The sequence below is a fragment of the Astatotilapia calliptera genome, chromosome 20 (genome assembly GCF_900246225.1).
Source record: "Astatotilapia calliptera chromosome 20, fAstCal1.2, whole genome shotgun sequence".
In the NCBI taxonomy this organism is placed as follows: domain Eukaryota; kingdom Metazoa; phylum Chordata; class Actinopteri; order Cichliformes; family Cichlidae; genus Astatotilapia; species Astatotilapia calliptera.
Window position 1 is genome coordinate 6,565,635 of NC_039321.1, and position 12,757 is coordinate 6,578,391.

Here is a 12,757-nt window from a genome sequence, read left to right on the forward strand (position 1 = left end):
CAATGCTCTTGTGTCAGATCGCCAGTTAGATTGATAAATAAAGTCTAAATTAAGCTGAATTACGCCAAAAGTAGACATTTCGCAATCTTTTTATCAGGGTCATTTAGATTCTCACTGCAGACTGGAGATACCAGTAACTGTATACAGTATTTCTTAATGTCATCCTCCTCTGCAAAGTGACACATGATGAACAAGGACTGGATTTTCCCAGATTACATATAGACATTTAGAATAAATGAGCTTATTCTGTATTACTAACACATGAACATCATTTATATTGCCACTACATGGAAAACATTTTTTTAAAGACCCAAGAAAAATGTATTTCTACTTCCTCTTATGGTAACAGATTAGAATATATACAAATTATATTGGGTGCCGTTTCCATATATTCATTAACTATTCTGTGAATGACTGACTTGGGGATGCATCAACACGCTTTCCTTTATCATTTCCCCATATCACGTACAGCAGAGCACCAGACAAACCATCTAAAGGCGGAATGAGATCCAAAGCTTCATCTGTCAGCACACGGCTCTCCGAGTTTGCCACTGAAAGTAACAGACTCAGGAACAAACATGCTCACAGGAAATACAGCAACTCTTTTTTGGGGGTAAAACAGACAACGCATTCCAGAGAAAGTTATGTTTCAACATGCAATGAAGTTTGCCCAAGAAAAATATTACCTCCTCATTTTTTCACAGCTCATTTTACTAAAGCGCCCCCCCCACCAAGAAAACAAGAATGCCAGCACTACTTTTTTCATCTCCCTTACAGGCTGTATGAGTTTAAAAGAACATTAAAGTGAGCTAAACTGGCTGAAATCAAATTATCTGACTATCTTCAGCGGAAACACAGCTGACCCTAACTTCTGCTACTTGGTCAAATATTTACAGGAAACCCAGATGACACATGCTACTATCACTATGCTGTCAATGAGGAAAAAACAAAAAACACAATAAAATAAAACGCATGCCTCGTGAGAAGAAGAACACCAATAAATCCTCTCAGAGCTGAAGAACTAAATGACAGGCTCGACACCATTCACCATTCAAGACCATCAATACAACTTCATGAGAGAAAAACACCACTCACCAGCAGCTGCTCTCTCTCTGCTTGGACAAAGTCAAGTGTACTGACTGCTGTCTCAGTCAATGCTGGCTGACTGTGACGTAACCAGCCTTCCGATCCATAGCTTCAGGGCAGTAGAAGAGAGCGGGATAGACAGGAGGGCGGTGAGCAAGACCAAAAAAGGAGGAAGTGAGAGGAGGGGGGGGGGGGGGGGGGGATTGGCTATTCCAAGTGAAATGAGAACTTTCAATGAATGTTGATTTGGATGCAAGATGTTCCGAATAAGACTTGGAAATTGATTATTTGGAAACCACTTCCAGTTTGGTATAAAGAATATGGAAAGGAGAGAACAGCGGTGGGTGCCAGGGTGTATACTGGTCTGTTGATATAAGAAGCAGATGTGAAATATGCAGACATACGAGGAAAAACAGACTTAAAGTGCTGGTCTGCACAGATGTAGATGATACCTACAGGCAGAAATAAGACAAGTACTGCCCAGAACGAAAACTGTAACTGAAGGTCTGCGCACTTTGAAGTCATTAATTCCTCATATCATTCATTTGTCAAGCAAAGAAGTCCAAAAACTACTCAAACGAGATAACTTTGCTTATTCCCATATAATGAATTCAACACATCGAGTTTATTTTGACTAGACAAAATAAACCATTAATTAAAAATCAGCCAGTGACAGCGATAATGTCCAGATAAAGCCCCACGTGAATTCAACTGCTAAAGCGGCGCATTTCTCCCAGCTGTTCTGGGATGAGTATTTCACAAACTTATCTAACAAAAAGGAAAACTTAAAAGCACCATCACCGCAAAATCTAAGAAAAACAATCTACGTTATCTTTACCTGCCATAGAAAAACTCCACGTCTCAGCAAAGGTAACAGATCGATATCTCCAACGTCCGATAGGCAGCAGGTAGTGAAAGTTTTAGTCCCAAAGTGAACTGAACTTGCTGTATAACTTAAGTTTTTCTAGTTCCTGAAATAATTCAGAGTTTCAGGGTGACGCTGTTAATATGACACACGGCTGGAGTGTGACAAAGCCGAGAGCCTCACTCGCTTTACTACAGCAGACACACAGACAGAAATAATCAACCCCACCCCATCTACTCATTCTCACCCAACAAGCTCACACACATCCAGGCTGACTCATGCAAACTCGCACTTAAACTCGTCTTTTTCCCCCTGAGAAACGGATTGATTTTCCATCAGACAAGCTGAGGTTTCACCATCGAACTAAACGGGCAAATTACAGAATAGCTGCGTCTTCGTGCCTAAGCTCAGCTCCACAGCTTGTTTTAGAACTTAATTTGAACTTTGACCCCACCGGAGCAGGAGGTCAAATGAGGGAGTTGAGTTTGGTTTCTTTCCAAAGTGCTGACCAGGGGGAGGAAAAGGAAGTAAATCTGTCAACATTGCCATCGGCACACTTTTAAACCTACGTTCACGGCTCCCTGTTGCTCAGTCTGGATCAGTTTTAGGGGGAAAAAAACAAAAAACAGATAATGATGAAGGAGACAGGAAATCAAAAACAAAACAACAAAGATATTCAGGTATCACACATTTTCCCAATTCTTTTTGTCATGTTTTAAAGTTGAGAAGTTTTTAAAGGGACGATCCCCTATGTTTATATGTCAAAGCCATGAGATCACTAGATGGCTCCTGTGAGTGCTCAGACTGGTGAACCACATGTACAAGGTATCCTGTTACTCCCGAGAAACATCTGCGTGAAAAAAATAACCCGGATTACGTCACAGTGACATCAGCCGGTTTCACTCAACTCAAGTCTGAAGACGCATTTAAAACAAAGTCTGCAGCAGTCAACTGTTTACAGTAATTTTGCTAGTCAGTCGCTTTAGAGGAAAAGTGACAAATATTTGAGAAACGGTTTAGGAATTTCTGCTTGTTTTTATCTCACAGCATGAATTCTGGCCTGTTAAAACATGACTTGTGTCCAAACTAATTAACTATTTTTGGCAGCTCCCTTTTCACAAAGGACGGCCACAGCAGGTAGCATGTTTGGTTTGGCAGATTTTTACGTCTCATGCCCTTCCTGACACAACCCCAAAGGGATTTGGGTCTGCCTGGAATCAAACCAGGGATCTTTGGCTTGTTTAAACCACTTCACTGTGGAGCCTTTCCTTCTTAACTGATTAATTAATTAAAGGTAATCTGCAGATTAATAGGTGGCGCACTGGTGCAGTGTTTAGTACTGTCTCACAAGAAACCCTGGGTTCAAATCCACTGGCTAGCTGAGGCTTTCTGTGTGGATCTTTGTGGGTTTTCTCCAGATACTTTAACTTCCTCCCAAAGTCCAAAGTCAGGTTAGTTAGTGGGCTTAAGTTAATTGGTTATTCTAAATTGGCTGTCTTTCACTCTGTGTTAGACTGGCAGCGTGTCACCCTGTTTCAGCTGGGGTACAGCTAAACTTGACAAACAGTTAAGAAAATAAATGGATGGAATCTGTGGATTAACAGCTGTGATGTGCTACTTTTTTTGTGCCAGTTTTTTGTTTGTTGTTTCAAATCAATAAGTCCTCTCTTTGGCCTCTTAGGAGGAAAAAAGTCCCTGGTTCATTTTTTTTTTTTTTTTTTTTTAAAGGTTTGGACTGCTGACATTTAGTGACCAAACAAATTATTAATAGTGTGCAATGAACAGTCATTACTTGTAGCCCTAGTTTGGTGCGGTATGTGTAGGAGGGTGAAGCCTTGTGTGGGCTTGTAGTGTAACAGCATGTGAGATTTACAGCCTAAATTTCCTGTTACAGTCTGTTGCGCTGACCACAAACACTCAGCCCACTACTCTCCGTTCTGTTGTCATTCAGGTTAATCTGAGATGAGCCATGTTTAAATCCCCCACAATTAGCCTGCTCGCAAAAAAAATTTCAAGACCCCTGAGGCTCAGGTGGGGGGGCACAAGAGAGGCAAGGGTAGACTTTGGTGAGGATCGAGTGGTCAAGTGGGTAGGTCACAATACACAAACTCCACCTCTTCTTCTCTCACAACTTCAAAACAAGGCGACCTGTTGAATCTTTATCATCTCCGCCACCCCCCGCTGTCAGCGTTAATCAGGGGGAGGCTATATTTAAGAGTGGATAGCAGAGATGCAATTACCCAGAAGGATTAGCCCCCCAGTGGCAGTGCCATTGTAGAGGGAGCGGACTTGAGTGGCCTTCCCTTGATGCCTACCCGTAGCATTAACCCTTCAATAACTGTAAGCCCCGATTTTATTTCTTTAAATCTTCAAGGCAGTTGCTAAATAAAGAGGACAAAAGGAAGGGAAATGTGAGCATTAAGCTAACAAAGAAAAGCAAGTCAGCGAGAAGAAAAAAAAAAAAGACACGTAAGGAAAAAGATTAAAAGACCAATAATTCACTCATGATGCTGCTGGAAGTTCCAGTTTCGTGTCTGGCTTCAATTGAGAGCAAGCATTACATGCTTCCACAGCCATAATAACACACATTAAATTAGAGATTTTTCGAAGCTTATTATCGCCTCTCTAACTAAGCTGTGCTGACTGCCACTCTCAAAGCATTTCATTAAGCAGCGGTTGTTTACATTCTCAAAACACTCACAACCAATAATTAGCAGGATTTGCCTTGAGAAGACTCATCGCATGCAAGGGAGGTGTGGGGGTTGTTTTCCCATCCCATCTCTACACTCTAGGCTTTTTCCTAACGCTTTGAAGCTAGGCTACATTGGTCAACCGTTTCCATAGGAGCGTCAGTCGGGTAGGTACCCTCTTCCTGTTATTCCCCAGTCCACTGCGATGGTGTTTCCTGACTGGGAACCTCTTGGATGGGATTGAACTGCTGTCCCTAATCCCCCTACACACACCAACTAGTGTTTGCACTTCCTGTGGAGACAATGTATGGACAGAGGCACACAAGTCATTGTCCATCTTGTTTGTTTTTGCGGAATGTCCATCACGCTGATTTTCTTTCCACCGAGCCACGTCGACGGGCTTTTGCTTTTTTCCACATTTCACCGTCATCGCATCCATACTTTGAGTCTGTGTGAAAAATTAAGAATCAGCTGATTCTTTACAACCCATCTTCTCCTTTGTGCTCAAAGTGAATGGGCCTCAGGAGCTAAAGTTATTTAATCAGTGTGATATTTTTTTGAAATGTGTTCTTCTCCATGTTACGTCTTTATATTTTACAGACTATATTAGAAGGTTATTTTGATACAGAAGCTAGATGAATACTCTGATAACAAAATATAGGAAAAATGTGGCCTTTCAATATGCCACAACTTGTTTTGATCCACCACCTTTCCCGCATGGTGATATGATCCTTAAACATTTACCCCAAACACACTTTGATGTTTTCTCCATTGAATTACCAGAAAGTGGATCAAATATCCAAGATGATAATTATTGTTTCTGACATATCCTATTGCATCTGATATTGCTGCTCAGATTTGCAAATAAAGAACCTTTTTGCTTTAGACTGTGACACATGGGGTGGATGTAAAAGGTATCCAGTTGCAATTTTTAACAGATCTTGAACATGTTTTGAACTTCATGTGGATATCTCCTATACTTATGAAGTAATGAGGGCTTAAAATAGTAAAAAAAAAAAAAAATGCAAAATTTAAAAGACATCTACGTAGTTTGAATATTTTTTGTTACAAGCCATCATAGTATGAGGATAAAAATGTTCAGGTCTTTATTAAAGACACAAAAGGAATTGTACAAAATCAGGTAGTTCATATAGCTGTGATGGCTAGCCAAATGGCTATATCTGTTCATATAGCCATTTGGTAGAGACACTCCTTTGGTCATCCAGTCATTCATCCATCCAATTACTACCACTGGTCCAGGTCATGTTCCCAAGCCAGTTGAAAGAGACTCTCTAGCGTATTCTGCGTCTCGTGAGCATGTTCTGGATCTCCCCAGGGTGACTCATACCCAATAGGACACGCTTGAAACAACTGATCCAGGAGTCACCAGAGACACCCAAAACACATAGCCAAACCATCTCAACTGACTTCTTCTGATGTGGAGGACTCTAGTCTACTCTCCAAAACAATCACACCGTGGACTTTCACACTTGACATCTCATTCTTCCAGCCACTACCCTGAGCTAGTGACCAAAGGTGAGGGTAGGAACACAGACTGACACAAACCAAACATGATTTGCCATTTATTTGGAAAGCTGACATCATGAATGAAGTATAAGAGACAGATTACTAAAAAACAGCATGTTTACAAACAGTGATGCACTAGTGGGCGTGTTCAAAAATTGCAAAAATCGCACTTTCATTACTTCTTGTCAAAACAAGTAAAAGTTCCAGTTAAAGTGTAAAAAACAAAATCCAAACTACTTTACAAATTCCAAGTAAAGAAGACAATGCAACAGTTGTGACTGTGGTCTTCCATTTCTCTGGAATTAGCTACATTCATACCTGATATTTCACTGCCAATCTTCAATAGTGGTAGGTGACAAGGGTCTGACGATAAAGATAGCATCAGAGTCTTTCTCTGGAACGAAACGTTTCACAGAGCTGGAAAAGTAGACACAGGCAAAAGAGCTGCTGATTGCCTTTTAGATGTAGGCTGCGTGTCTGTTTGAAGAAGACGGAGCTGTTGTAGCTTGCACCGTGGCAGGGATCCACGCAACAGTGTTACGCCATTGAAGAAAAATGTCCACATAATTGTGGGAATATCACTTTTGAGTAATAACCCAAAACACAGAAGATATTATTGTGTTTAACAGGATAAGCGTGGTGTGCAACGTAACACAAAAGATTACACTGAAGCAACAAAGATTATGATTTCAGTCTTTCTCAAGGTAGCAAAATCATTTCCAAGACTACTTAAAGTAATAGTGTTCACATCAAAAAGCCAATTGCGAATTAAAGTTATTATTTCACTAAAGCTTTCCACACTTTTTCCTTATTGTTGTGTTGGTTTTAATGTCTTCAAGCAGACTGGTCAATCATATAACAAACAGGATCCTAACAAAGAGATGATTAACAGTGAATCAAAACAAAACGTTTTAATGCAAGAGAGGGCCAGACAGTTTAATCCAGACTGTTCTTATAACTGAGACTTTACTGGATAGCACACCAAATCTCTGGTTTGAACTGTCAGATGTTTCCATTTTTTTTACAGTTATATAGAGAGTATATGCAATAAATACTTATATTCCTAAGTTCAAGTTCCTTAAAACTGAATCTGCAAATACTATCATATCTACGTGGGTCCTCTGGATGGGGTTAGATTAATGCCTTTCTCTGGGTTAGCATTGTGTTACACTGGCAACCTGTCCAGGGTGTCCCTGTCTCTAAGCCTATGACAGCTGGGATAGGCTCCAGACCACCCAATCCAAACTGAAATGGATACATGGAATAAAATAGATGGATAAATAAGTTCAGGACATTTAATTTAATAAAATTTAGGGGGTTTTAGACATGATGCCTTTAAGGCTGCAAAAGTACAAGGTGCTACATTATCCTTACTACTCATCCCATTGCACCATGACATTAATTATTATCCTCCATAATTTGAGCTTTTTAGAGTTCTCCGTAACACCCAGTAAACCGCACATATCAACAAGTGCCCTGTTGCATGACACTATTGTATGTAAATGTACATCATGAATGATGTAAGCAGGCAGCATTAGCTACACACTGCGTAGCCAAGCCTCGACTAGTATTTCAGTAAGCAATTGTGATTAAGAAACCTTTGCATTGCAGCACAGCATAATTTATGGTTGGTAAAAATCAGTACTGTTTGAGTGGGTCACACTAGTTGATGAAGTAATTTGGAGAGCTAGCCAATTACCACTAATTAGTGTTAGAGCTAGATAATGTTAGTCACCTAACTGTAGCTTAGCCAAGCTGTGTGAATTTGGTGAGTTTATAGCATTAGTTAATAAGATCGTCTAGTAAAAGTTGATTTTTACCAATTACATCACAATCTTAACAACGAAAATTGCTTTAGCAGTAAAAAAGTAGAAGTATAGTGATTCTGAACAGCATCAGTGTATTCATCTCTGAATGTAAAGCATGGACTAAAAAGCTAATTACGACCATAGTTTTCCAGTACTAAGCTTCATATTGAAATGTAATTAGGCAACATTTCCTCAGCTCCTGTAATGTTCAATTCACTCTGGAATAACCAAAGCATTTTAGACCACCATTTCAATCAATGGTCTCTCGTTACTTCATAGAGTAAACTTTCCAAGAACCTAACGTTTATATAGCTGAGGTCACATCCTTTGACATCTTTTTCAAGACTTTAATGTCTAAATTACAATACAAGCTGTGAAGAATATTGATGAACATAATGTATGTTGTGTCCAGAGATAAATCACCATCAGCAGCTCTCTATTGAAGATACTGGAAGAAGCTGCATGACGTGAAAAAAGGCAAATATACACAGCCATTTTTCCCCATTTTCTAACATTAACTGGAAATTCCTAAAAGACCCAATGAATCCAGAAAAATGAGCAGAAGAAGTGGATAGTATGAATGTAGAACGGCTGTTTTAGAGTCCATGCATGCTGAATGAGCTTTCAGAAAAAGTTGTGAATCCTCCCAGGCTGAAGATTCAAGAACAATTAGGCAAGTGGTGAGTTGTTAGAGAAAATATGCTGCCTTTTTCAGATGTTGGGTATGTAATACTGCTGGCTTCACTAATCATACGATGGTGTCCTGTTATTTAGACATACCGTAGGTTCCTTTTAAGTTATGAGCAGAAGATTTATTGCCTTTATGGCCATAGTTATTGTCAGTACCTGCTTTATTTAGCTTGGTTCTTTCATCAATGTCACAAAGAGTGACTCTCTTGGAGTATTAACTTTGTTCGCTTTTCTTATTTGTCTTTCTTCATTGGTTTGCCTCAGGTGTTTGTTTTCAGTGCTTTGAGATACTTTTTAAAAAAATGTCATTATATACACATTGCTGTTCAACACACCTTCTAGTGAATTAAACTCACAAAGATGCATGTGGGAGGATGTGCCTGTTTGGTAATGTTACTATATGTAGTTCAGACTTGTCCTTTACTGAAAGCAAACATTACTGTCCCATAGCAAGACTGCAGTTGTGCCTCTTCCAACAAGAACAAGACTGCTCATTCATACAGCTGACACACTGAGATTAATGAAAGGAGGGTATGTCTGAAAGGGGCTTATGACACCTAGAACCGAAGCCATTTCTACCAGGAAATAATGCCTAATACCCTTCACCCTAGATCCCCCTCAAAGATATAGAAAGTAGGCATCCAGCCAAATGAACGTGTTTACTTAGCAGCCTCGGAAGGTCCCTGTCAGTGTCGGTTAAGTGTGACTTTTCAACTGAGCAGTTCAGTGGAACAGAAAGCAAGGTCAAATCTGAAGATCCACTGTGTCTGTGCTTATAAAAGAAGAAACATTCGTGACAAAATGAACTGATAGCCGCTAAAAAGAAAAACAGACTGAATGAGTCAGCTGCGAGTAATAAGGTGATTCTGCCTAAGTATATCGCATAAGACTGTGACTAATAAAAATTAATTACCATTAAACATAAGCAAAGGATTGCTCATAAAACATAAAAGAGTGGGAACAAAAGAGGGAAAAGAGAAATTTTTTTATAAAAATGGAAGCCAGCCAGAAACATGAGTGATTAAATGAGATGTACTCCACATGTCCAAATACAGAGCAACTTTAACTGTGTGCACATTAAACTGACTAAAGAAAATGGATATTACATTGACATTATTCAGATATTAGGTTTATAGAAATAGAAAAAAAAAAAGCTGTTGGTGCCAGTTCTCCAGCTGGAGGCATTAACAATTCAAGAAGAAGAAGGTGCAACAAATTAATGCAACTATGAGAGTTTCCAATCTCTCTAAAACGATGAAAAACAGGGTAAAATACAGCACTGATGTTAGTTTTGTGTAATTATTTCAATAAGGTTCCCATATCATCATGAGTCAGGACAGAGGGAATTCTTCCACTGAATTTAAAATGATTCATACATCTTTTTACATCTAGACGTTATCAGCAAATCTATTGCCACTTTTCCTAATATTTGGTTTAACTAAGAAGTCCCATTGAGATCAAAATCCCTGTTACAGAAGCCTTCTAAGGGAGCAGTCATATAAACTCACTTCTACTTCAATTCAACAATAAATAAAAGCACACTTTAGTTTCGATCTTGCTGAGAATTATTTCATGTCCTAGCTGCCTAAAAAAAATGATGCCGTTTACCCAGATCTGTCCAAACCTGGAGCACATTAAAAAGCAACTATTTGGAAGAGAGTAGCTGGAGACACAAGCGTACAGAAAGAAGCTTAAAGTTCACACAATGCACGTACAGAGACCGAGGGGGATCCAGCTGACTTAAACATTTCCTCATCCTTTGTGCTTCTGTCAATTTCCACTTTCTACACATTATCCCTGTGCCTCCAGCTGTTTGGACTGGGAGGGGCCCGTTGGCAAAGCAACCCACGCCTTGCGAGTCATCTTGTCTGGTCATGTCAATCCTGAAGGAGGGAGGGAGGGAAATAAAGGGGACCGGTGGGATAGAAGCGAAGGAGGAGGGGGATAATAAACTCCTCTCTGTCTATACCTCAATCCAGCAAGCAAGCTCAGACTAGCAGTGAGCACTAACCAGCACGCACTACCGTATCCCACCACCTCAATCGAGAACCCACCCTGTAACATTATCTTTCAGACAGACACCTGCAGACGGATTTCAAATCCCTCTGACTTAAGGAAACCAAAAGTATCCAAACACGCCAGCAAAAAACCCGTGGAAACACATGTGTTGGGCCATTTAAAATCCTTTTAGGAACCTTTAGGAGCTCTGCTTTTTAACGTGGTGGCACAGCTGAGCTACAGCAGCACAAGTACACGGTGACACCTGGTGTGATTCCAGTAAATTATGGCCCAGGTGGACTCATTCAAGTCCCAGCCAGTCATGCTGCGACTAGAAGTGACACAGCCTCACCAGGGAGCTGATATATAGCAGGAGGAGACTAAAGGCAAGCCTGCCTGGGAATAAAACAGCTGAAAAAGAGCATTACAAGTCCAAGACTCGCTTTCTCTCTCTATGCATTTGTGCCTGCAGTGTAGCTTGTTGCCAAGCTGCCGACATATCAAAGAGATAATTGGGAGTCATTTCAAAAACTCTTAAAGTGAAATATAAAAGTTTAATGTGTTTTTTTTATTTAGTAAAAAATGCTTTCTTTGATGTGTCTAAATCGGTTTCGTGGGTGGAGTGGGTAAAAGTCGAGGGATATATTTATGCTCAAATTCTTCTGAGAAATGTGGCTCTTGCTAGTCAGACTGAGCTTTGGAGGAGAATAAGCAGCAGCAGACCTGGAGGTCAGGGCGGCCATGAAATGCCCCCTGCTGCTTAAAGCTTGTTACAGACAATACAAGTTCTACTATTGAGCAACAGCTGTGAGCATGAATAATATCACAACATCTTCCAGTACACAACAAAAATGATTTTTCATGATCTGGAAACCAAAAAATGTAAAATGACTCACCCTCAATGTTCTTAAGTTAAAGTATACAGTTACCAGAAGCGTTAGGAATTGTGACATCTTGGGTTATCCACTCCTCACTAGAGCAGAAACAGGCAGTGTAGGATCGAGGTGCAAGAATAACACCAGTGACTCACTTAAAACAATATTTTCAATGAATGTCTTTCATTTGAAACCATTCACTTGCTACTCATTATACAGCCAACAGGTGGCTTTTAGAGGCTTAATTTTAATGTGTCTAGTATATAGAGTACTATATATTTACAAAACCTGTTTTTATGATGGTACAAGATTGAATCAAACAGATGCAACGCATTTCTTTTGACTTAAGATAAAGTCTGTAGATATTTTACATGTAGATATTGCACACTTTGCAGGTAGTTTCTTCCACTTTTTCCATTAAGCACATTTAAGTCTTTCAATATAATGAACTCTTGTTAATATTTACACTTTGAAAGTGGAATTATTACATATTAGCAGTAAAACAGAAAATACAATTCAAGTGCACTTATTGACTGTAGAGTTCATCTCTGCTTTATTCACGAACAGGAGTTAATATGGGTGTAGTACTGTATACACTGTACAGACTTCAAAAACCCCTCAAAGCAAAGTGTCTTGATGCATGCTCAATCATCCAGGTAAGTAAATCCCAAAAGGTTGATTCTGTTGATCTGGATGTAGCGCTTTCAGTGGGAAAAACGTTTTGTCACTCATCCAAGTGATCGCTTCAGTCTCAGCTGACTGGAAGTTTCCCCAATCTTTTAAACAGTACATTCCACAATGACTGAAACTAGCACCACTGAAGCAGCAATGGGCTGGGTGGTCAGTTGATAATTAATATGCAAATTCTCATTGATCCACCACTACTGATCAAGGTAGTGATCAAAGACTGCCGATCAATGGCCATGAGTACCATTCACAGAGAGTTGGGGAATGGCTGCAATCACAGCATTACTGAAAGATGGTAAAAGATGTACCCTTAGGCCCCCTCCTCGATTAAGAGATGGTCTTTCCCTTTTCACGTAAATGGCCTCCTTGACTCTGCACTCAAACCAGCGTTCCTCCCTGTCCAGGATGTAGACATCCTCATCAGTGGTCTTTGATCAATGGGCCTTGATCAGTAGTGGTTGATCAATGGTCATGAGAATTTGCATATTAACGATCAAGGAACTGACCTCTCAGCCCATTGTATATTCAGTG

The 12,757-nt window shown here is 39.9% G+C and overlaps 1 protein-coding gene across 4 annotated transcripts in view; it reads right to left on the reverse strand.

Annotated features, from left to right (window-relative positions):
• The window catches only part of plekhg5b (pleckstrin homology domain containing, family G (with RhoGef domain) member 5b), a 72,018-nt gene that overhangs the window by 43,678 nt on the left and 15,583 nt on the right, over positions 1 to 12,757 (reverse strand). Inside the window, exon 1 of one of the 4 annotated variants that reach the window (XM_026154209.1) lies at positions 1,925 to 2,017. The exons of 2 other annotated variants lie outside the window; for them this stretch is intronic. The gene's annotated coding sequence lies outside the window, so the exon portion shown is untranslated. Of the gene's footprint in view, positions 1 to 1,095; positions 1,172 to 1,924; positions 2,018 to 12,757 lie in introns of those variants that run through there. One more of the 4 variants, XM_026154210.1, reaches the window with a different exon arrangement.